Consider the following 23,691-nt stretch of genomic DNA (forward strand, 5'->3'; position numbering starts at 1 on the left):
TTGCAACAAAAAGAATAAAATACCTAGGAATAAACTTACCTAAGGAGACAAAAGACCTGTATGCAGAAAACTATAAGACTGATGAAAGAAATGAAAGATTATACAAACAGATGGAGAGATATACCATGTTCTTGGATTGGAAGAAACAACATTGTGAAATTGACTATACTACCCAAAGCAATCTACAGATCCAAAGCAATCCCTATCAAATTATCAATTGCCTTTTTTACAGAACTAGAACAAAAAATCTTAACATTTGTATGGAGACACAAAAGACCCCGAATAACAAAAGCAGTCTTGAGAGAAAAAAATGGAGCTGGAGGAACCAGACTCCTTGACTTCAGATTATACTACAAAGCTACAGTAATCAAGACAGTATGGTACTGGCACAAAAATAGATCAATGGAACATGAGAGAAGAGATAAACCCACGCACATATGGCCATCTTATCTTTGATAAAGGAGACAAAAATATACAATGGAGAAAAGACAAACCCTTCAGTAAGTGGTGCTGGGAAAACTGGACAGCTACATGTAAAAGAATGAAATTAGAGCACTCCCTAACGTCATACACAAAAATAATCTCAAAATGCATTAAAGACCTAAATGTAGGGCCAGACACTATAAAACTCCTAGATGAAAATATAGGAAGAAAACTCTTTGACATAAATCACAGCAAGATCCTTTTTGACCTACCTCCTAGAGAAATGGAAATAAAAACAAAAATAAACAAACGGGACCTAATGAAACTTAAAAGTTTTTGCACAGCAAAGGAAACCATAAACAAGATGAAAAGACAACCCTCAGTATGGAAGAAAATATTTGCAAATGAAGCAACTGACAAAGGATTATCTCCAAAATATACAAGCAGCTCACACAACTCAATATCAAAAAAACAAACAACCCAATCCAAAAATGGGCAGAAGACCTAAAAAGACATTTCTCCAAAGAAGACATACAGACTGCCAACAAACACATGAAAGGATGCTCAACATCATTAATAATCAGAGAAATGCAAATCAAAACTAAAATGAGAGCTGGCTGGAGCTAGAATTTGATGCTGCTGACTCCAAGTCTCTGAAATATAACTTGAGCAAACATCTTCCTCTTTAGGCTTTGTGGCACTTGGAGGACATCTTGCAAGATCTTGGTTCACGAACCCAGGTTTGGGTCAAAGTTCCTGTGGTGGGAACTCCAAGTCCAAACCACTGGGCTGACAGAGAACCTCAGACCCTAGGGAATATTCATCAAAGTGAGGTCACACAGAGTTCCTCATCTCAGCAACAAGACTCAGCTGTACCCAACAGCATACAAACTCCAGTGTTGGAAGGCTCAGGCCAAACCACCTGTAAGGCAGGAACACAATCCCACTCATAAAAAGAAAAAAAAAATGAGTTGGAAAAATGTATGTCACAGATGAAGGAGCAAGGTAAAAACCTACAAGACTAAATAAATGAGGAGGAAATAGGGAATCTACCTGAATAAGTATTCAGAGTAATGATAGTAATGATGATCCACAATCTCAGAAGTAGAATGGAGGCTTCAATTGAGAAAATTCAAGAAATGTTTAACAAAGATCTAGAAGAATTAAATAAAAACAAACAGAGATGAACAGCAAAATAACTGAAATGAAAAATACACTAGAAGGAATCAATAACAGAATAACTGAGGCAGAAGAACTAATAAGTAAGCTGGAAGACAAAGTGGTGAAAATAACTGCTGAGGAGCAGAATAAAGAAAAAAGAATGAAAAGAATTGAAAACAATCTCAGAGACCTCTGGGACAACACTAAACACACCAACATTCGAATTATAGGGGTCCCAGAAGAAGAAGAGAAAAAGAAAAGGTCTGAGAAAATATTTCATGAAATTATAGTCGAAAACTTCCCTAATATGAAAAAGGAAATTGTCATCCAAGTCCAGGGAGCACAGAGAGTTCCATACAGGATAATCCCTAAGAAAAACAAAGACACATATTAATCAAACTAAAAAAAAAATAAATTCAAAGAAAAAATATTAAAGGGAGCAAGGGAAAAACAAAAAAGAACATACAAAGGTATCCCCATAAAGTTATCAGCTGATTTTTCAACAGAAACTCTGCAGGCCAGAAGGGAGTGGAACAATACACTTAAAGTGATGAAAGAGAAACACCTACAACCAAGAGTACTCCACCCATCAAGGATCTCATTCAGATTTGATGGAGAAGTCAAAATCTTTTCAGACAAGCAAAAGCTAAGACAATTCAGCACCACCAAACCAGCTTTACAACAAATGCTAAAGAAACTTCTCTAAGTGGAAACACAACAGAAGAAAAAGACTGAAAAAAACAAACCCCAAACAATTAAGAAAATGGTAATAGGAACATACATATTGATAATAACCTTAAATGTAAATGGATTAAATGTACGAATTAAAAGACACAGACTGGCTAAATGGATACAAAAACAAAACCCATATATATGCTGTCTAAAAGAGACTCACTATAGACATAGGGACACATACAGACTGAAAGTGAAGGGATGGAAAAAGATATTCCATGCAAATAGAAACCAAAAAAAAGCTGGAGTAGCAATTTTCATATCACATAAAATAGTCTTTAAAGTAAAGACTGTTACAAGAGACAAAGAGGGACACTACATAATGTTCAAAGGATCAGTGCAAGAAGAAGATATAACAGTTATAAATGTTTATGCACTCAAAATAGGAGCACCTCAATACATAAGGCAAATGCTGACAACCATGAAAGGAGAAATTGATAGTAACAAAATAATAGTAGGAGACAATAACACCCCACTTACACCAATGGACAGATCATCCAAACAGAAAATAAATAAGGAAACACAAGCTTTAAATGACACAATAGACCAAATAAATCTAATTGATATTTATAGGACATTCCACCCCAAAGTGGCAGAATACACATTCTTCTCAAGTGCACACAGAACATTCTCCAGGATAGATCACATCTTCAGTCACAAATCAAGCCTTGGAAAACTTAAGAAAATTGAAATCGTATCAAGCATCTTTTCTTACCAAAACGCTTTGAGATTGGAAATCAATTATAGGGAAAAAAAGTGTAAAAAACACAAATACACTACTATATTTAGTAGTGCACTACTAAATAACCAAGAAATCATTGAAGAAATCAGAGAAGAAATTAAAAAATACATAGAAACAAGTGACAACAAAAACTTGATGACCCAAAACCTACGGGATACAGGAAAAGCAATTTTAAGAGGGAAGTTTATAGCAATTCAATCTTACCTCAAGAAACAAGAAAAATCTCAAAAACAATCTAACCCTACACTTAAAACAACTAGAGAAAGAAGAACAAAGAAAACACAGAGTCAGTAGAAGGAAAGAAATCATAAAGATCAGAGCATAAATAAATGAAATAGAAACAAAGAAAACAGTAGCAAAGATTAATAAAACTAAAAGCTGGTTCTTTGAGAAGATAAACAAAACTGATAAACAATTAGCCAGACTCATCAAGAAAAAAAGGGAGAGGACGAAAATCAATAAAATTAGAAATGAAAAAGGAGAAATCACCACAGACACTGCAGAAATACAAAGGATTATAAGAGACAACTACAAACAACTATATGACAATAAAATGGACAACCACAAACAAATGGACAAATTCTTAGAAAGGTAAATTTTCCAAGACAGAACCAAGAAAAATTAGAAAACATAAACAGACCTATCACAAGCAATGAAATTTTAACCATAATTTAAAATCTTCCAACACACAAAGGTCCAGGACCAGTTTTCACAGGTGAATTCTATGAAACATTTAGAGAAGAGCTAACAGTCATTCTTCACAAACTCTTCCAAAAATTGCAGAGTGAGAAACACTCCCAAATTCATTCTATGAAACCACCATCACCCTGATACCAAAACCAGAAAAAGATATCACAAAAATAGAAGATTATAGACCAATATCACTGATGAACATAGATGCAAAAATCCTGCACAAAATACTAGCCAACAGAATCCAACAGCCCATTAAAAGGTTCATATACCATGACCAAGTGGGATTTATCCCAGGGATGTAAGGATTTTACAATATCTACAAATAAATCAGTGTGATACACCACATCAACAAATTGAAGAATAAAAACCATATGATCATCTCAGTAGACGGAGAAAAACTTTTGACAACATTCAACACCCATTTATGATAAAAACTCTCCAGAAAATGGGCACAGAGAGAAGCTGTCTCAACATAATAAAGACCATATATGACAGACCCACAGCAAGCATCATATTCAATGGTGAAAAACTGAAGGTATTTCCAGGAAATACTTTCCTGAAATTTCCATATCAGGAAAAAGACAAGGATGTCCACTCTCGTCACTCTTTTTCAACATTGTTTTGGAAGTTCTAGCCAGAGCAATCAGAGAAGAAAAAGAAATAAAAGGAATACAAATTGGAAAAGAACTAAAACTGTTACTGTTTGCAGATGACATGACACTATACATAGAGAATACTAAAGATGCTACCAGAAAACTACTAGAGCTAATCAATGAATTTGGTAAAGTAGCAGGATACAAAATTAAGGCACAGAAATCTCTAACATTCCTATACACTAATATGATAAAAAATCTGAAAGAGAAATTAAGGAAACACTAATTCCTATACAGTATACACTATACACTAATATGATGAAAAATTCCTATACACTATACACTAATATGATGAAAAATCTGAAAGAGAAATTAAGGAAACACTCCCATGTACCATTGCAACAAAAAGAATAAAATACCTAGGAATAAACCTACCTACGGAGACAAAAGACCTGTATACAGAAAACTATAAGAGACTGATGAAAGAAATTAAAGATGATAGAAACAGATGGAGAGATATACCATGTTCTTGGATTGGAAGAATCAACATTATGAAAATGTCTATACTGCCCAAAGCAATCTACAGATTCAAAGAAGTCCCTATCAAACTACCAATGGCATTCTTCACAGAATTAGAAGGAAAAAACTTTACAATTTGCATGGAAACACAAAAGACCCTGAATAGCCAAAGCAATCTAGAGAAAGGAAAATGGAGTTGGAGGAATCTGGCTCCCTGACTTCAATCTATACCAAAAAGCTACAGTAGTCAAGACAGCATGATACTGCCACAAAAACAGAAATATAGATCAATGTACAGGATAGGATGATAAACCCACGCACATATGGGTGCCTAATTTATGACAAAGGAGGCGAGAACATACAATGGAGAAAAGACAGTCTCTTCAATAACTGGTGCTGGGAAAACTGGACAGCTACATGTAAAAGAATGAAATTAGAACACTCCCTAACACCATACACAAAAATAAACTCCAAGTGGATTAAAGATTTAAATGTAAGACCAGACAGTATAAAACTCTTAGAGGAAAAAAGGAAAAACACTCTTTGACATAAACCACGGCAAGATCTTAGGGTTTTTTTGTGGGGTTTTTTTTGTGGTACGTGGGCTTCTCACTGTTGTGGCCTCTTCCATTGCAGAGCACAGGCTCCAGAGGCGCAGGCTCAGTGGCCATGGCTCATGGGCCCAGCCGCTCCACAGCATGTGGGATCTTCCCAGACTGGGGCACGAACCTGTGTCTCCTGCATCGGCAGGCGGACTCTCAACCAATGCACCACCAGGGAAGCCCAGCAAGATCTTTTTTTGACTCACTCCTAGACTAATGGAAATAAAAACAAAAATAAACAAATGGGATTTAAACTTAAAAGCTTTTGCACAGTGAAGGAAACCATAAACAAGATAAAAAGACAACCCTCAGACTGGGAGAAAATATTTGCAAACGATGCAACTGACAAAGGATTAATTTCTAAAATATACGTACAGCTCATGGAGCTTAATATCTAAAAAACAAACAATCCAGTTAAAAAATGGGTGGAAGACCTAAATAGACATTTCACCAGGGAAGACATACAGATGGTCAAGAGGTACATGAAAAGATGTTCAACATCACTAATTATGAGAGAAATGCAAATCAAAACTACAATGAGGTATCACCTCATGCCAGTCAGAATGGCCATTATCCAAAAATCTAGAAACAATAAATGCTGGAAAGGGTGTGGTGAAAAATGAACCCTCCTGCCCTGTTTGTGGGAATATAAATTGATAAAACCACTATGGAAAACAGAATGGAGTTTCCTTAAAAAACTAAAAATAGGGCTTCCCTGGTGGCGCAGTGGTTGAGAGTCCACCTGCCAATGCAGGGGATGCGGGTTCGTGCCCCAGTCTGGAAAGATCCCACATGCCGCGGAGCGGCTGGGCCCGTGAGCCATGACCACTGAGCCTGCGCGTTGGTCTGGAGCCTGTGTTCCACAACAGGAGAGGTCACAACAGTGAGAGGCCCGCATACGGCAAAAAAAAAAAAAAAAAAAACTAAAAAAAAAACTAAAAATAGACCTACCATATAACCCAGCAATACCACTACTGGACATGTACCCTGAGAAAACCATAATTCAAAACAAGACATGTACCACAATGTTCATTGCAGCACTATTTACAATAGTCAGGGCATGGAACCAACCTAAATGTTCATTGACAGATGAATGGATAAAGAAGATGTGACACATATATACAATGGAATATTACTCAGCCATAAAAAGAAATGAAATTCAGTTATTTGTAGTGAGGTGGATGGACCTAGAGTCTGTCATACAGGGCAAAGTAAGTCAGAAAGAGAAAACTAAATACCATATGCTGACACATATATATGGACTCTAAAAAAAAAAAAAAGGTGAACCTAGTTGCAGGGCAGGAATAAAGAGGTAGACATAGAGAATGGACTTGAGGACATGGGGTGGGAGGGTGAAGCTGGAGCTAAGTGAGAGAAGTTTGACATATACATATTACCAAATGTAAAATAGTTCACTGATGGGAAGGAGCAGCATAGCACAGGGAGATCAGCTCAGTGTTTTGCAATGACCTAGAGGGGTGAGATATGGAGGATTGGAGTGAGGCTCAAGAGGGAGGGGATATGGGGACATGTATATGCATATGCCTTATTCACTTTGTTGTGCAACAGAAACTAATACAGTGTTGTGAAGAAATTATACTCCAATAAAGATCTATTAAAAAATAAAGAACTACAATGAGGTTATCACCACACTCCGGTCAGAATGGCCATCATCAAAAAATCTACAAAAATAAATGCTGCAGAGAGTGTGGAGAAAAGGGAACCCTCTTGCACTGTTGGTGGGAATGTAAATTGATACCAACACTATGGAGAACAGTATGGAGGTTCCTTAGAAAACTAAAAATAGAACCACCATACGACCCAACAATCCCACTACTGGGCATATACCCTGAGAAAACTATAATTCAAAAGGAGTCAAGTACCACAATATTCATTGCAGCTTTATTTACAATAGCCAGGACATGGAAGAAACCTAAGTGTCCATTGACAGATGAATGGATAAAGAAGATGTGGCACATATAATCAATGGAATATTACTTAGCCATAAAAAGAAACAAAATTGAGTTATTTGTAATTAGATGAATGGGCCTAGAGTCTATCATACAGAGTGAAGTTAAGTCAGAAGGAGAAAAAGAAATACTGGATGCTAACAAATATATATGGAATGTAAAAAAAAAAGGTTCTGAAGATCCTAGGGGCAGGACAGGAATAAAGACCCAGATGTAGAGAATGGACTTGAGGACACAGGGAGGGGGAAGGGTAAGCTGGGACAATGTGAGAGAATAGCATTGACATATATACACTACCAAATGCAAAATAGATAGCTAGTGGGAAGAAGCTGAATAGCACAGGGAGATCAGCTCAGTGCTTTGTGTCCATCTAGAGGGGTGGAATAGTGAGAGTGGGAGGGAGGTGCAAGAGGGAGGGGATATGGGGATATATGTAAACATATAGTTGATTCACTTTGTTATACAGCAGAAATTAACACAACATTGTAAAGTAATTATACTCCAATAGAAATATTAAATTTAAAAAAAAGGTTTTAAAATGCTTGGAACAAAAGCAAGGAAACATTATCAGAACGAGAAAAAAATTGGACACAATACAAGATTTAGGTACATAGTAGCTACAGAAGGACTTGCAACATTGGTTAGAAGCAGTGCTGCATCCTCAGTAGATTGCTATACTCCACAGGTTTATCCCAGTCCCTAACTCCATCTTGTCTCCATTTATTGCTCTAGCATTTTTCTTCTTTCATAGCCAAATTTCTAATCTTCACCTTCTATGTGCTTCTCAACAGTTCAATGTGGCTTTCCAATCCTAGTCACTCCACTGACATTGCTGGTACCAATTTCATTAAACACCTCTCTTTTTAAGACTTTATCTTGCTTAAATTCTTGGTGGCATTTGACAAAATCCACCACTATTTCTCATTTGAAATTCTCTATTTTCTTGGTTTTCCTTGGTTTTCACCACGTTATGAGCTCCTAGATTTCTTCTTAACTCTGTGGCTACTCTGTATCAGGTTCCTTTGCAAGCCCAACTTACTCTAAATCACTGAGATGTCAGTGCCTCTCAGAGTTCTTCCCTGGGCTCTCTCCTCTCATCTCCCCTGCTCTCTTCACTATACCTGTTCTCTCTAGGCAAATTTATTCACTCTCCTGGCTTCAGTGATATTTCCAGACCCTCATATTATACTTCCTATTGAACTTGGATATCCCATCATCTGCTCAAACCTCCCAAAGTGAATTTCCCCTCCCTCAGGAACTTGCTCCCTGCCCATCTCCAACACTCTCCTGTTGAGGCTAGAAATCCACAGTTCCTCCTCAACTCTTTAGTTCTTCTTTCTCCCTCAAACTTTCAATCAATCAAAAAGTATTACTGATTCAAATTCCTCATTATCTCTCTAATCTTCTCACTTCTCTTCTTCCGTATGTGCACAACCATAGATTTTGCCACCATCATCTCTTGCCAATATCATTCCAGCAACTTCTTAACTGATCTCTTGTCTCTGGTCTTGTCCCTTCAGATTCTCCATACTGCAACCAGAATGATCTTTCCAAAATAAAGCTATATAATTATTCCTCTGCTTAAAACCTTTGATGACACCAGAATCTGCTTGAGGATAAATTTTAAACTCATTAACATCACTCTGAAGACCATTCAAGATCTGGTCCCTAGAACATTTCCAGTCTCTTTTCATCCCACTCCATTCTTTTCCCGTGTGTCTTATTGTTTCTCATGTCTCCATTACCAGGTTTAAGAGCTGCCATATAGTCTCTCCTGACAATTTGGTGGAGTAGAAGGACTTGAGCTCAACTGATGAAAAAACTAAAATCACAACTAACTGCTGAACAACCATCAAAGAAAGGACTGGAACCTACCAAAGAAGATATTCTACTTCCAAAGACAAAGAAGAAGCCACAACCAGATGGTAAGAGGGGCACATTTGTGATACAGTCAAATCCCGTACCCGCCAGGTAGGTGACACACAAACTGGAAAATAATTATATTGCAGATGTTCTCCCACAGGAGTGAGAGTTCTGAGCCCCACCTCAGGCTCCCAAGTCTTGGGGCCTGGCATCAGGAGGAGGAGCCCCCAAGATCATTTGGCTTTGAAGGCCAGAAAGGCTTCATTGCAGGAACACTACAGGACTGAGGGAAACAGAAACACCACTTATGAAGGATGCACACAAGGTCTCATGTGCACTGAGACCCAGGGGAAAAGCAATAACTTCATAGGAACTTGGGTCAGACATACCTACTGGTCTTGGAGGGTCTCCTGTGGAGGCAGGGGGTGACTTTGGCTCACTGTGGGGAGAAGGACACTAGTGGAAGAGGTACTGGAGAGTACTCATTGGTGTGAGCTATCCTGAAGGCTTCCATTTTGACACCAAGAACTGGCCCCCCCTGTAGATTTCAGTGCTGGAAAACCTCAGGCCAAACAACCAACAGGCCCACCCATCATCAGACAGGCTGCTTAAAGTCTTCCTGACCCCACAGCTGTCATTAAACACACCACTTGACACAGCTCTGCCCACCAGAAGAATAGACCCAGCTCCACCCACTAGTGGGCAGGCACCAGTCCCTCCCATCAGGAAGTCTGAACAAGTCTCTTAGACCAGCCCCACCCACCAGGGAGCAGACACTAGAAGCAAAAGGAACTACAGTACTGCAGCCTGTGGGAATGCAAACACAGAAAGTTAGACAAAATGAGATGGCAGAGGAATATGTTCCAGAAAAAGGAATAGGATAAAACCCCAGAGGAACGTCTACATAAAGCTGAGATAGGGAATCTACCTGAAAAAGAAATCAGAGTAATGATAGTAAAGATAATCCAAGATCTTGAAAAAAGAATGATGGCACAGACTGAGAAGATACAAGAATATTTTAACAAAGAGCTAGAAGATTTAAAGAACAAACAGAGGTGAACAATACAGTAACTGAAATGAAAAATACACTAGAAGGAATCAAGAGCAGAAAAAATAAGGCAGAAGAATGGCTAAGTGAGCTGGGAGACAGAATGGTGGAAATCACTGCCATGGAACAGAATAAAGAAAAGAGAATGAAAAAACTGAAGATTGTTTAAGAGACCTGGGACAATATTAATTGCACCAATATTCACATTATAGGGGTTCCAGAAGGAGAAGACAGAGAGAAAGGGCCAGAGAAAATATTTGAGGAGATAATAGCTGAAAACTTCCCTAACATGGGAAAGGAAGCACTCACCTAAGTCCAGGAAGCACAGAGAGCCCCATACACAAAGAGGAACACATAGTAATCAAATTGACAAAAATTAAAGACAAAGAGAAAATATTAAAAGCATCAAGGGAAAAGCAACAAATAACATACAAGGGAATACACATAATGTTATCAGCTGATTTTTCAGCAGGCCAGAGTGATATACTCAAAGTGATAAAAAAAGGAAAACCTACAACCAAAAGTTTTACTGACAAGAAAAGCTAAAAGAATTCAGCACAACCAAATTAGTGTTAAAAAAAACGCTAAAGGAACTTCTCTAGACAGGAAAGAAAAGGTCACAACTAGAAACAAGAAAGTTACAATGAGAAGGCTCACTGGTAAAGGCTGACATATAGTAAAGGTAGGAAATCATGCACAAACAAATATGATACCAAAACCAGCAATCATGAGAAGAGAAGAGTACAAATGCAAGATATTAGAAATGCATTTGAAATTAAGAGACCAGCAACCTAAAACAATCTTGTATATATATATATATACAGAATGCTATGTCCAAACTTCATGGTAACCACAAACAAAATAACTACAATATTTTGTAGAAAAAGGAATCCAAGTACAACACTAAAAATAGTCATCAAATCACAAGAGAAGAGAATAAAAGAGGAAGGGAGAAAAAAAACCTACAAAAACAAACCAAAAACAATGAACAAAATGGCAATAAGTACATACATATCATTAATTACCTTAAATGCAAACAGATTAAAGGCTCCAACCAAAGACATAGACTGACTTAATGGACACACAAAAAGGTCTGTATATATGCTGTCTACAAGAGACCCACTTCAGATCTAGTGACACATACAGACTAAAAGAGAAGGGATGGAAATAGGTATTCCATGCAAACGAAAATCCAAAGAAACCTGGAATAGCAATATTCCTATCAGAAAAAATAGGCTTTAAAATAAAGACTGTTACAAGAGACAAAGAAGAAAGACACTACATAATGATCAAGGGATAAATTCAAGAAGAAGATATACCAACTGTAAACATATATGCACCCAACATAGGAGTGCCTCAATATATAAGGCAAATGCTACCAGCCATAAAAGGCTAATTCACAGTAACACAATAATAGTGGGGAATTTTAACACTCCATTTACATCATTGGAAAGATCATGCAGACAGAAAATTAATAAAGAAACACAGACCTTAAATGATACATTAGACCAGATGAACTTAATTGATATTTATAGAGCATTCCATTCGAAAGCAGCAGAATACACATTCTTTTCAAGTGCACAAGGGACATTCTCCAGGATAGATCACATGCTGGGCCATAAAGCAAGCCTCAATAAATTGACAAAAATTGAAATCATATCAAACATCTTTTCCAGCCACAATGCTATGAGATTAGAAATCAGGTACAAGAAAAAACTGTAAAAAACACAAACATGTGGAGGCTAAACAATATGCTACTAAGCAACCAATGGATCACTGAAGAAATTAATCAAGAAATCAAAAATACCTAGAGACAAAGCAAAAGAAAAACTCGACAATCTAAAACCTATGGGATGCAGCAAAAACAGTTCTAAGAAGGAAGTTTATAGCAATACAATCTTACCTCAGGAAACAAGAAAATACCAAATAACCTAACCTTACACCTAAAGCAACTAGATAAAGAAGAACAAACAAAACCCAAAGTTAGCAGAACGAAAGAAATCATAAAGATCAGAGCAGAAATAAATGAAATAGAGATGAAGAAAACAATAGAAAAGATCAATGAAACTAAAAGCTGGTTCTTTGAAAAGATAACAAAATTGAGAAACCTTTAGCCAGACTCATCAAGAGAAAAAGGGAGAGGGATCAAATCAATAAAGTTAGAATGAAAAAGAAGTCACAATGGGCTCCATAGAAATACAAAGTATCATAAGAGATTACTACAAGCAACTCTATGCCAATAAAATGGGCAAACTAGAAGAAATGCACAAATTCTTAGAAAGATACAATCTCCCAAAACTGAACCAGGAAGGAATAGAAAATATGAGTAGATCAATCACAGGCACTGAAATCAAAACTTTGATTAAAAAACTACCAGCAAACAAAAGCTCAGGACAAGATAGCTTCACAGGCAAATTCTATCAAACATTTAGAGAAGAGTTAACACCTACTGTTCTGAAATTCTTCCAAAAAATTGCAGAGGAAAGAACACTCCCAAACTCATCCTCTGAGGCTACCATCACCCTATTACAAAAACCAGATAAAGATATCACACACAAGAAAAGAAATTCACAGGCCAATATCACTGATGAACACAGACACAAAAATCTTCAACAAAATACTAGCAAACCAAATCCAACAATAGGTTAAAAGGATCATACAAGATGATTAAGTGAGATTTATCTCAGGGATGTGTGGATTTTTCAATATCCACAAATCAGTCAGTGTGATACACCACATTAACAAACTGAAGAATAAAATCTATATGATCATCTCAATAGATGCAGAAAAAGATTTGACAAAATTCAACACCCATTTATGATAAAAAAAAATCTCCAGAAAGTAGGCATAGAGGGAATATACCTCAAAATAATAAAGACCATATATGACAAACCCACAGCTAACATCATACTCAATGGTGAAAAGCTGAAAACATTTCCTCTAAGATTGGGAAGAAGAGAAGAATACCCACTCTCATTATTTTTATTCAACATAATTTTGGAAGTCTTAGTCATGGCAATCAGAGAAGAAAAAGAAATAAAAGGAATCCAAATTGGAAAAGAAGTAAAACTGTCACTGTTTGCAGATGACATGATACTATACATAGAAAATCCTAAAGTTGCCATGAGAAAACTATTACGTTCATCAATAAATTTGGTAAAGTTGCAAGATATAAAATTAATACACAATAATCTGTTGCATTTCTATACACTAACAATGAAAGATCAGAAAGAGAAATTAAGGAAACAATACCATTTACCATCACATCAAAAAGAATAAAATACCTAGAAACGGACCTACTGAAGGAAGCAAAAGACATGTACTCTGAAAACTGTAAGACCCTGGTGAAAAAAATTGAAGGTGACACAAACAGATGGAGAGATATATCATGTTCTTGGATTGGAAGACTCAATATTGTCAAAATGACTATACTACCCAAGGTAATCTACAGTTTCAATGTAATCCATATCAAATTACTAAAATGCATTTTTTGCAGATCTAGAACAAAAATTTTACAATTTGTATGGAAATGCAAAAGACCCTGACTAGTCAGAGCAATCTTGAGAAAGAAAAATGTAGCTGGAGGAATCAGGCTCCCTGACTTCAAATTATACTATAAAGCTACAGTAATCAAAACCATATTGTACTGGAACAAAGAAAAACTTATAGATCAATGGAACAGGATAGAAAGCCCAGAAATAAGTCATGCACCTATGATCAACCAAGCTATGACAAAGGAGGCAAGAATATACAATGGAGAAAAGATGGGCTCTATAATAAGTGGTGCAGGGAAAACTGGACAGTTTCATGTAAGAAAATGAAATTAGAGCATTGTTTAACACCATATATAAAAATAAACTCCAAATGGATTAAAGACTTAAATGTAAGACCTGATGCTCTAAAACCCTTAGAGGAAAACATAGGCCGAACACTCTTTGACATAAATCACAGCAATATCTTTCTGGATCAACCTCCTAGAGTAATGAAAATAAAAACAAAAATAAACAAATGGGACCTAATTAAACTTAAAAGCTTTCCCACGACAAGGGAAACCATAAAAAAAATGAAAAGACAACCCACAGAATGAGAGAAAATATTTGCAAATGATGCAACTGACAAGGGATTAATCTCCAAAATATACAAACAGCTCATGCAGCTCAATATCAAAAAATGCAATCAAAAAATGGACAGAAGATCTAAATAGACATTTCTCCAAAGAAGACATACAGATGTGCCAAAAAGCACATAAAAAGATGCACAACATTACTAATTATTAGAGAAATACAAATCAAAAGTACAATGAGGTATCATTTCATTGGTCAGAATGGCCATCATCAAAAAGTCTACAAACAATAAATTCTGGAGAAGGTGTGGAGAAAAGGGAGCCCTCCTATACTCTTGGTGGGAATGTAAATTGGCACAGCCACTATGGAGAACATTATGGAGGTTCCTTAAAAAAACTCAAAATAGAGCTACATTAGATCCAGCAATCCGACTCCTGGGCATATATCTGGAGAAAACCATAATTCAAAAAATACATGCACCCCAATGTTTATTGCAGCACTATTTACAATAGCCAAGGCATGGAAGCAACCTAAATGTCCATCAACAGAGGAATGGATAAAGAAGATGTGGTACATATATACAATGGAATATTACTCAGCCATAAAAAAGAATAAAATAATGCCATTTAGCCACATGGATGGACCTAGAGATTATCATACTAAATGAAGTAAATCAGAGAAAGACAAGTATCATATAATATCACTTATATGTGGAATCTTAAAAAATGTTACAAATTAACTTATTTACAAAACAGAAACAGACTCACAGAAAACAAACTTGTAGTTACCAAAGGGAAATGTTGGGGGAGAGGGATAAATTAGGAGTTTAGGATTAACATATACACACTACTATATATAAAATAGATAATGAACAAGGACCTACTATATAGCACAGGGAACTCTACTCTGTAATAACCTATGGGAAAAGAATCTGAAAAACAATAGATACATGTATATGTATAACTAAATCAGTTTGCTGTACACCTGAAACTAACACAACCTTGTAAATCAATTATACTCCGATATTTTAAAAAAAAACAGATAAAAGGATAAACAAATTGTAGCATAGTCATATAATGGAATATTACTTAGAAATAAAAAGGAATGGACAGTAGTAGATACATACCACAGCATAGACAAATCTCAAAAACATTATCTTAAGGGAAAGCAGTCAGTCAAGAAAGGATGCATAGTAAATGGTTGCCTTCATAAGAAGTTCTAAAAATAGGCACAGTTAATCTACAGTGATAGGAATCAGATCCATGGAAGCCTAAATTGTTGATGGGGTGGAATTGACTGGATGGGGATGCAAGGGAAACTTATGGAGTGCTGGAAATGTATTTATGTTAATGGAGGTTGTGTGTGGTGTATGCAATTGTCAAACTCCCTAAACTGTACATTTGTCATATGTAAATGATATCCCAATAAGGTTGAGTAAAAATAGATTTCATCTGTGAGAAAAAAAAAGCTGCCATATAGTAAGTGTGCAGTTTATATTTGTTAAGTTAACATTTCCAAGTCTTATATGTAACATGCTTGATAAAAACCCTTTCTGTTTAGTCAGGCAAATAGAGTGTAGGTGCAATAATTTCCTAGGTCTGCTGTAACAAAGTACTACAAACTGGATGACTTAAACAACAGGAATTTAATCACTCATAGTTCAGGAGGCCAGAAGTCAAAAATCAACCTGTCAGCATGAAAAATTCCTTCTGGAGGCTCTGAAGGACAATCTATGCCTTTCTCCTAGATTTTGGAGACTGTCAGCAATCCTTGGCGTTCCTTGCCTTGTGGATGCATTGCCCCAGTCTCTGCCTCTGGCATCACATTGCCTCCTCCCCTGTGTCTCAGTTCTCTCTCTCCTTTCTCTTATAACGACACCTGTCATTGGATTTAGGGGCCATCCTAATCCAGGATGACCTGAAGATTTTTATTTAATTACAACTGTGAAGGCCCTTATTCCAAATAAGGTCCCATTCTGAAGTTCTGAGTGGACATATCTTTTGGGGGACACCATTCAACCCACTATAGGAGAATTTGTGGAAAATATTTTATGGCCAGTTACAGGTCCTGTTCGAGACCTCCATGTATAAATGCCTTTACTCAGTATCTCTAATTTTTTAAAAAAGCTTAAAAATCTTTGTCAGTCTGTCAGAAATTGAATCTTTATTCTTAAATTTTGCATTTACTGTATTATTAAAGAACTTTCAGATATTTTCTTGTATATTAACCATTTTTATTCCTTCATTTGTGAATAAACTTTTCATGCTCTTAGCATGTCTATGGAGTCATAATATCTTTCTTAGAAATATGTAGAGGCACTTTATATATTAAGGCTATGAGCATTTGTGGCAATATTTTTTTCTCAGGTTGTGATTTGTCTCTCCTTGCTATTTTTTATTTTTTTGGCTGTGCTGCATGGCTGGCTGGATATTAGTTCCCTGAATTAGATATTAGTTCCCTGACCAGGGATTGAACACCGGCCTACAGCAGTGAAAGCTGTAGTCTTAACCACTGGACCTCCAGGGATTTCCTGCTATTTTATTTTTTATAAATAAAATCTTAGAAGTTATTCAAGTATCAGGCTTAAAGCAATAATAAAGCAAAAAGTATTTTAGATTGCCAACAAATGTGGTTATCAGATAACCCCTTAGGAGTTTTAGTTTTTCTGATACAGAATCTAGACTTACACACATGGAACACTTAGGAGCCATAGCTAGTATAAAATTAAAGGCTAAGATTATGGCAAGGGCTATAAAGGTCATAGCAAGTGCCAAAAGTCACAATGGGACAAGGTTAGTACTGGAGAGTGAGCTCAGAGATCTCCTCTGAGCAGTAACCCATAAATTAAACACTCCAAAAGCTTTGTTATTATGTTTTTGAGCCAGTATGTTTTAGGAGATTCAGTCTAGTATAAATAAATTCTCCTATTTCTGAAAATGACAATGAAATAATATTCTTACAGATTTTTATATTTTAAAATCTTATTCTCAACAGGCCACTGAGTCCTTCTTATTGATTCAAAAGGACTTATTATATAGTTGCTACAATAGACTAAATTGTACAGAGCCGCTGTGGTTAAGGCAAGAGATTGGGCTGTCTTTCAGGTGACCAGAGTTCAATACTGTCTTCCCACTATTAAGGCATGTGGCTTTGTGCATGCCTCTTAATTTCATTGAGCTTGGACTTATTTATCTATAAGATTGAAATCATAACTTTTCCTTTCAGAGGTGATAAAAAGATGAAGTGAGACAATGTGAAACTGCCTAGATATTTGTGACACAAAGTAGTCATCAATAAATGGCTCCTCTTCCCCTCCTCCTCACTGAGGCCAGATGTAAACTACAGCATGAAAGATTTGGAATGGATGATTTCTGAGGTCCCTTCTAACTCTACGAAATTTTTACCACATGGCCAATACCAAAATAGCATTTGTAAGTGTGTAGGTCAAGCATCACAGATATATGTCTGGGCAAATTTTCTGGATAGCCACTGTATCAATAATTTTAATATGCAAATACAATTTGAGCTAATAGAAACTTATGGGAATAATTTGGACTATTAATAGAGATTTGGCTATAAAAATGTTGATCACAATATTGTTTTTAATCAAGAAAATTGAAAAATTCACCCCAGAGAGAAACAAAAAAGCTATAATCGTGCAGCCTGTGGAACATAAACCACAGTCACAGAAAGATAGACAAAATGAAAAGGCAGAGGCCTATGTACCAAATGAAGTAACAAGATAAAACCCAGAGAAACAACTGAATTAAATGGAGATAGGCAATCTTCCAGAAAAAGAATTCAAAATAATGAGAGTAAAGATGATCCAGGACCTCAGAAAAAGAATGGAGGCAAAGATTGAGAAGATGCAAGAAATGTTTAACAAAGATCTAGAAGAATTAAAGAACAAACAAACAGAGATGAACAATACAGTAACTGAAATGAAAACTAAACTAGAAGGAATCAATAGCAGAATAACTGAGACAGAAAAATGGATAAGTGACCTGGAAGACAGAATGATGGAAGTAACTGCTATGGAACAGAATAAAGAAAAACGTATGAAAAGAAATAAGACAGCCTAAGAGACCTCTGGGGCAACATTAAACACAACAACATTCACATTATAGGGGTCTGAGAAGGAGAAGAGAGAGAGAAAGGACCTGAGAAAATACTTGAAGAGATTATAGTTGAAAATTTCTCTAACATGAGAAAGAAAATAGCCACAAAAGTCCAGGAAGCACAGAGAGTCCCATACAGGATAAATGCAAGGAGAAACATGACAAGACACATAGTAATCAAATTGGCAATAATTAAAGACAAAGAAAAATTATTGAAAGCAGCAAGGGAAAAATGACAAATGATATACAAGGGAAGTCCCATAAGGTTGAGAGCTCACTTCTCAGCTGAAACTCTACAAGCCAGAAGGGAGTGGCATGATATACTTAAAGTGATGAAAGGGAAGAACCTACAATCAAGATTACTCTACCCAGCAAGGATCTCATTCAGATTTGATGGAGAAATCAAAAGCTTTTCAGACAAACAAAATCTAAGAGAATTCAGCACCACCAAACCAGCTCTACAACAACTGCTAAAGGAACTTCTCTAAGCGGGAAACACAAAAGAAGAAAAGGACTTACAAAAACAAACCCAAAACAATTAAGAAAATGGTAATAGGAACATACATATAGATAATTACCTTAAACATGAATGTATTAAATGCTCCAACCAAAAGACACAGGTTCTCTGAATGGATACAAAAAGAAGCCCTATATATATGCTGTCAACAAGAGATGCACTTCAGATCTAGGGGCACATACAAACTGAAAGTGGGGGGATGGAAAAACATATTCCGTGTAAATGGAAATCAAAGGAAAGCTGGAGTAGCAACACACATATCAGATAAAACAGACATGAAAATAAAGAATGCTACAAGAGACAAGGAAGGACACTACAAAATGATCAAGGAATCAATCCAAGAAGAAGAAATAACAATTATAAATATATATGCACCCAACATAGGAGCACCTCAATACATAAGGCAACTGCTAACAGCTATAAAAGAGGAAATCGACAGTAACACAATAATAGTGGGGGACTTTAACAACTTACTTACGACAATGGACAGATCATCTAAAATTAAAATAAATAAGGAAACAGAAGCTTTAAATGACACAATAGACCAGATAGATTTAATTGATATTTATAGGACATTCCATCCAAAAAAAGCAGATTTCACTATCTTCTCAAGTGCGCATGGAACATTCTCCAGGATAGATCACATCTTGGGTCACAAAGCAAGCCTTGGTAAATTTAAGAAACTGGAAACCAGATCAAGCATCTTTTCTGACCACAATGCTATGAGATTAGAAATCAATTACAGGGAAAAAAACGTAAAAAACACAAACACATTGAGGCTAAGAAATACATTACTAAATAACCAAGAGATCACTGAAGAAATCAAAGATGAAATCAAAAAATACCTAGAGACAAATGACAATGAAAACACAATGATCCAAAACCTATGGGATGCAGCAAAAGCAGTTCTAAGAGGGAAGTTTATAGCTATACAAGCCTACCTCAAGAAACAAGAAAAATCTCAAATAAACCATCTAATGTTACACCTAAAGGAACTAGAGAAAGAAGAACAAACAAAACCCAAAGTTAGCAGAAGGAAAGAAATCATAAAGATCAGAGCAGAAATACATGAAATAGAAACAAAGAAAACAATAGCACAGATCAATAAAACTAAAAGCTAGTTCTTTCAGAAGATAAACAAAATTACGGCTTCCCTGGTGGGGCAGTGGTTGAGAGTCCGCCTGTTGATGCAGGGGACATGGGTTTGTGCCCCGGTCCGGGAAGATCCCACATGCCACAGAGTGGCTGGGCCCGTGAGTCATGGCCGTTGAGCCTGCACGTCCAGAGCCTGTGCTCTGCAACGGGAGAGGCCACAACAGTGAGAGGCCCACATACTGCAAAAAATAAATAAATAAATAAATAAAATTAAAAAAAGAAGATAAATAAAATTAATAAACCATCAACCACACTCATCAAGAAAAAGAGGGAGAGGACTCAAATCAATAAAATTAGAAATGAAAAAGGAGAAGTTACCACAGACATGGCAGAAATACTAAGCACCTTAAGAGACTACTACATGCAATTCTATGCCAATAAAATGGACAACCTGGAAAAAATGGACAAATTCTTAGAAAGGTGTAACCTTCCTAGACTGAACCAGGAAGAAATAGAAAATATGAACAGACCAATCACAAGTAATGAAATTGAAATTGTGATTAAAAATATTCTAACAAACAAAAGTCCATGACCAGATGGCTTCACAGATGAATTCTGTCAAACATTTAGAGAAGAGCTAAGACCCATCCTTCTCAAACTCTTCCAAAAAATTGCAGAGGAAGGAAAACATGCAAACTCATTCTATGAGGCCACCATCACCCTGATACCAAAACCAGACAAAGATACTACCTAAAAAGAAAACTACAGGCCAATATCACTGATGAATATAGATGCAAAAATCCTCAACAAAATAGTAGCAAAGAGAATCCAACAGCACATTAAAAAGATCATACACCCTGATCAAGTGGGACTTATCCCAGAGATACAAGGATTCTTCAATATACGCAAATCAATCAATGTGATACACCATATTAACAAATTGAAGAGTAAAAACCATATGATCATCTCAATAGAGGCAGAAAAAGCTCTTGACAAAATTCAACACCTATTTAGATAAAAACTCTCCAGAAAGTGGGCATAGAGGGAACCTATTCAACATACTAAAGGCCATATACAACAAACCCACAGCAATATCATTCTCAATGGTTAAAAACTGAAAACATTTCCTCTAAGATCAGGAAAAAGACAAGAATGTCCACTCTCACCACTATTATTCAACCTAGTTTTGGAAGTCCTACCACAGCAATCAGAGAAGAAAAAGAAATAAAACGAATACATATTGGAAATGAAGAAGTAAAACTGTCACTGTTTGTAGATGACGTGATAATATACATAGAGAACCCTAAAGATGCCACCAGAAAACTACTAGAGCTAATCAATGAATTTGGTAAATTTACAGGATACAAAATTAATGCACAGAAATTTCTTGCATTCCTATACACTAATGATGAAAAATCTTAAAGAGAAATTAAGGAAACACTCCCATTTACCATTGCAACAAAAAGGATAAAATACCTAGGAATAAACCTACCTAGGGAGACAAGAGACCTGTATGCAGAAAACTATAAAACACTGATGAAAGAAATTAAAGATGATGCCAACAAATGGAGAGATATACCATGTTCTTGGATTGGAAGAATATTGTGAAAATGATGATACTACCCAAAGCAATCTACAGATTCAGTGAAATTCCTATCAAATTACCAATGGCATTTTTTATGGAACTGGAACAAAAAGTTTTAAAATTTGTATGGAGACACAAAAGACCCTGAATAGCAAAAGCAGTCTTTAGGGAAAAAAATGGAGCTGGAGGAATCAGACTCCCTGACTTCAGACTATTCTACAAAACTACAATAATCAAGACAACATGGTACTGGCACAAAAACGGAAATATTGATCAATGGAACAGGATAGAAAGCCCAGAGATAATCCCACGCACCTATGGACAGCTAATCTATGACAAAGGAGGCAAGGATATACAGTGGAGAAAAGACAGTCTCTTCAATAAGTGGTGCTGGGAAAACTGGACAGCTACATATAAAAGAATGAAATTAGAATACTCCCTAACACCATACACAAAAATAAACTAAAAATGGATTAGAGGCCTAAATGTAAGACCACATACTATAAAAGTCTTAGAGGAAAACATAGGAAGAACATTCTTTGACATAAATCACAGGAAGATCTTTTTTGATCCACATCCTAGAGTAATGGTAATAAAAACAAAAGAAACAAATGGGACCTAATGAAACTTAGAAGCTTTTTCACAGCAAAGGAAACCATAAACAAGATGAAAAGACGATCCTCAAAATGGGAGAAAATATTTGCAAATGAATCATTGGACAAAGGATTAATCTCCAAAATACATAAACAGCTCATGCAGCTCAGTATTAAAAAACAAACAACCCAATCCAAAAATGGGCAGAAGACCTAAATAGACATTCCTCCAAAGAAGACATACTGATGTCCAAGAAGCGCATGAAAGCTGCTCAACATCATTATTAGAAAAATGCAAATCAAAACTATAATGAGGTATCACCTCACACCAGTTAGAATGGGCATCATCAGAAAATCTACAAACAACAAATCCTGGAGAGGGTGTGGAGAAAAGAGAACCCTCGTGCACTGTTGGTGGGAATGTAAATGGATACAGCCACTGTGGAGAACAGCATGGAAGTTCCTCAAAGAGCTAAAAATAGAATTACCATATGACCCAGCAATCCCACTACTGGGCATATATCCAGAGAAAACCATAATTCAAAAAGACGCATGCACCCCAATGTTCATTGCAGCACTATTTACAATAGCCGGTCATGGAAGCAATCTAAATGCCCAACGACAGACCAATGGATAAAGAAGATGTGGTACATATATACAATGGGATATTACTCAGCCATAAAAAGGAACGAAGTTGGGTCACTTGTAGAAACTGTCATAGAGTGAAGTATGTCAGAAAGAGAAAAACAAATATCGTATATTAACTCATATACGTGGAACCTAGAAAATGGTACAGATAAACTGGTTTGCAGAGCAGAAATTGAGACACAGAAGTAGAGAAGAAAAGTATGGACACCAAGGGGGGAAAGTGGGGGAGGCGGTTGTGGTCTGATGAATTGGGTGATTGGGATTGACATGTATACACTGATGTGTATAAAATTGATGACTAATAAGAAAAATATATATATATATAAATTAAAAGTCACTCCAAAAATAGAGCAGCAATTGAAATGTGGAATATCTAGGCCATCTGTAAAAGAGATGTAATAATAAATTTTCTACATAGAATAATGTTCACAATATTATGATTATCAAAAAATAAATTAAATATAATATATGCCTTGTGATCTTAGTTTTGTTACAAGAAAATAGACTTCTATATGCAAAGGCAAAATTTACACACTAAAATGCTAATAATGGTTGTTTCCATATCTTGGCTATTGTGAATAATGCTGCAATGAACATGGGAGTACAGATATCTTTTTGAAATACAAATTTTATTTAAAAAATCTATATCTAGAGGCAGGATTGCTGGATCATATCATAGTTCTATTTTTAGTTTTTTTTAAGGAATCTCCATAATGTTTTCCACA

This window comes from Lagenorhynchus albirostris, chromosome 2, assembly GCF_949774975.1.
Source record: "Lagenorhynchus albirostris chromosome 2, mLagAlb1.1, whole genome shotgun sequence".
Classification (NCBI taxonomy): Eukaryota; Metazoa; Chordata; class Mammalia; order Artiodactyla; family Delphinidae; genus Lagenorhynchus; species Lagenorhynchus albirostris.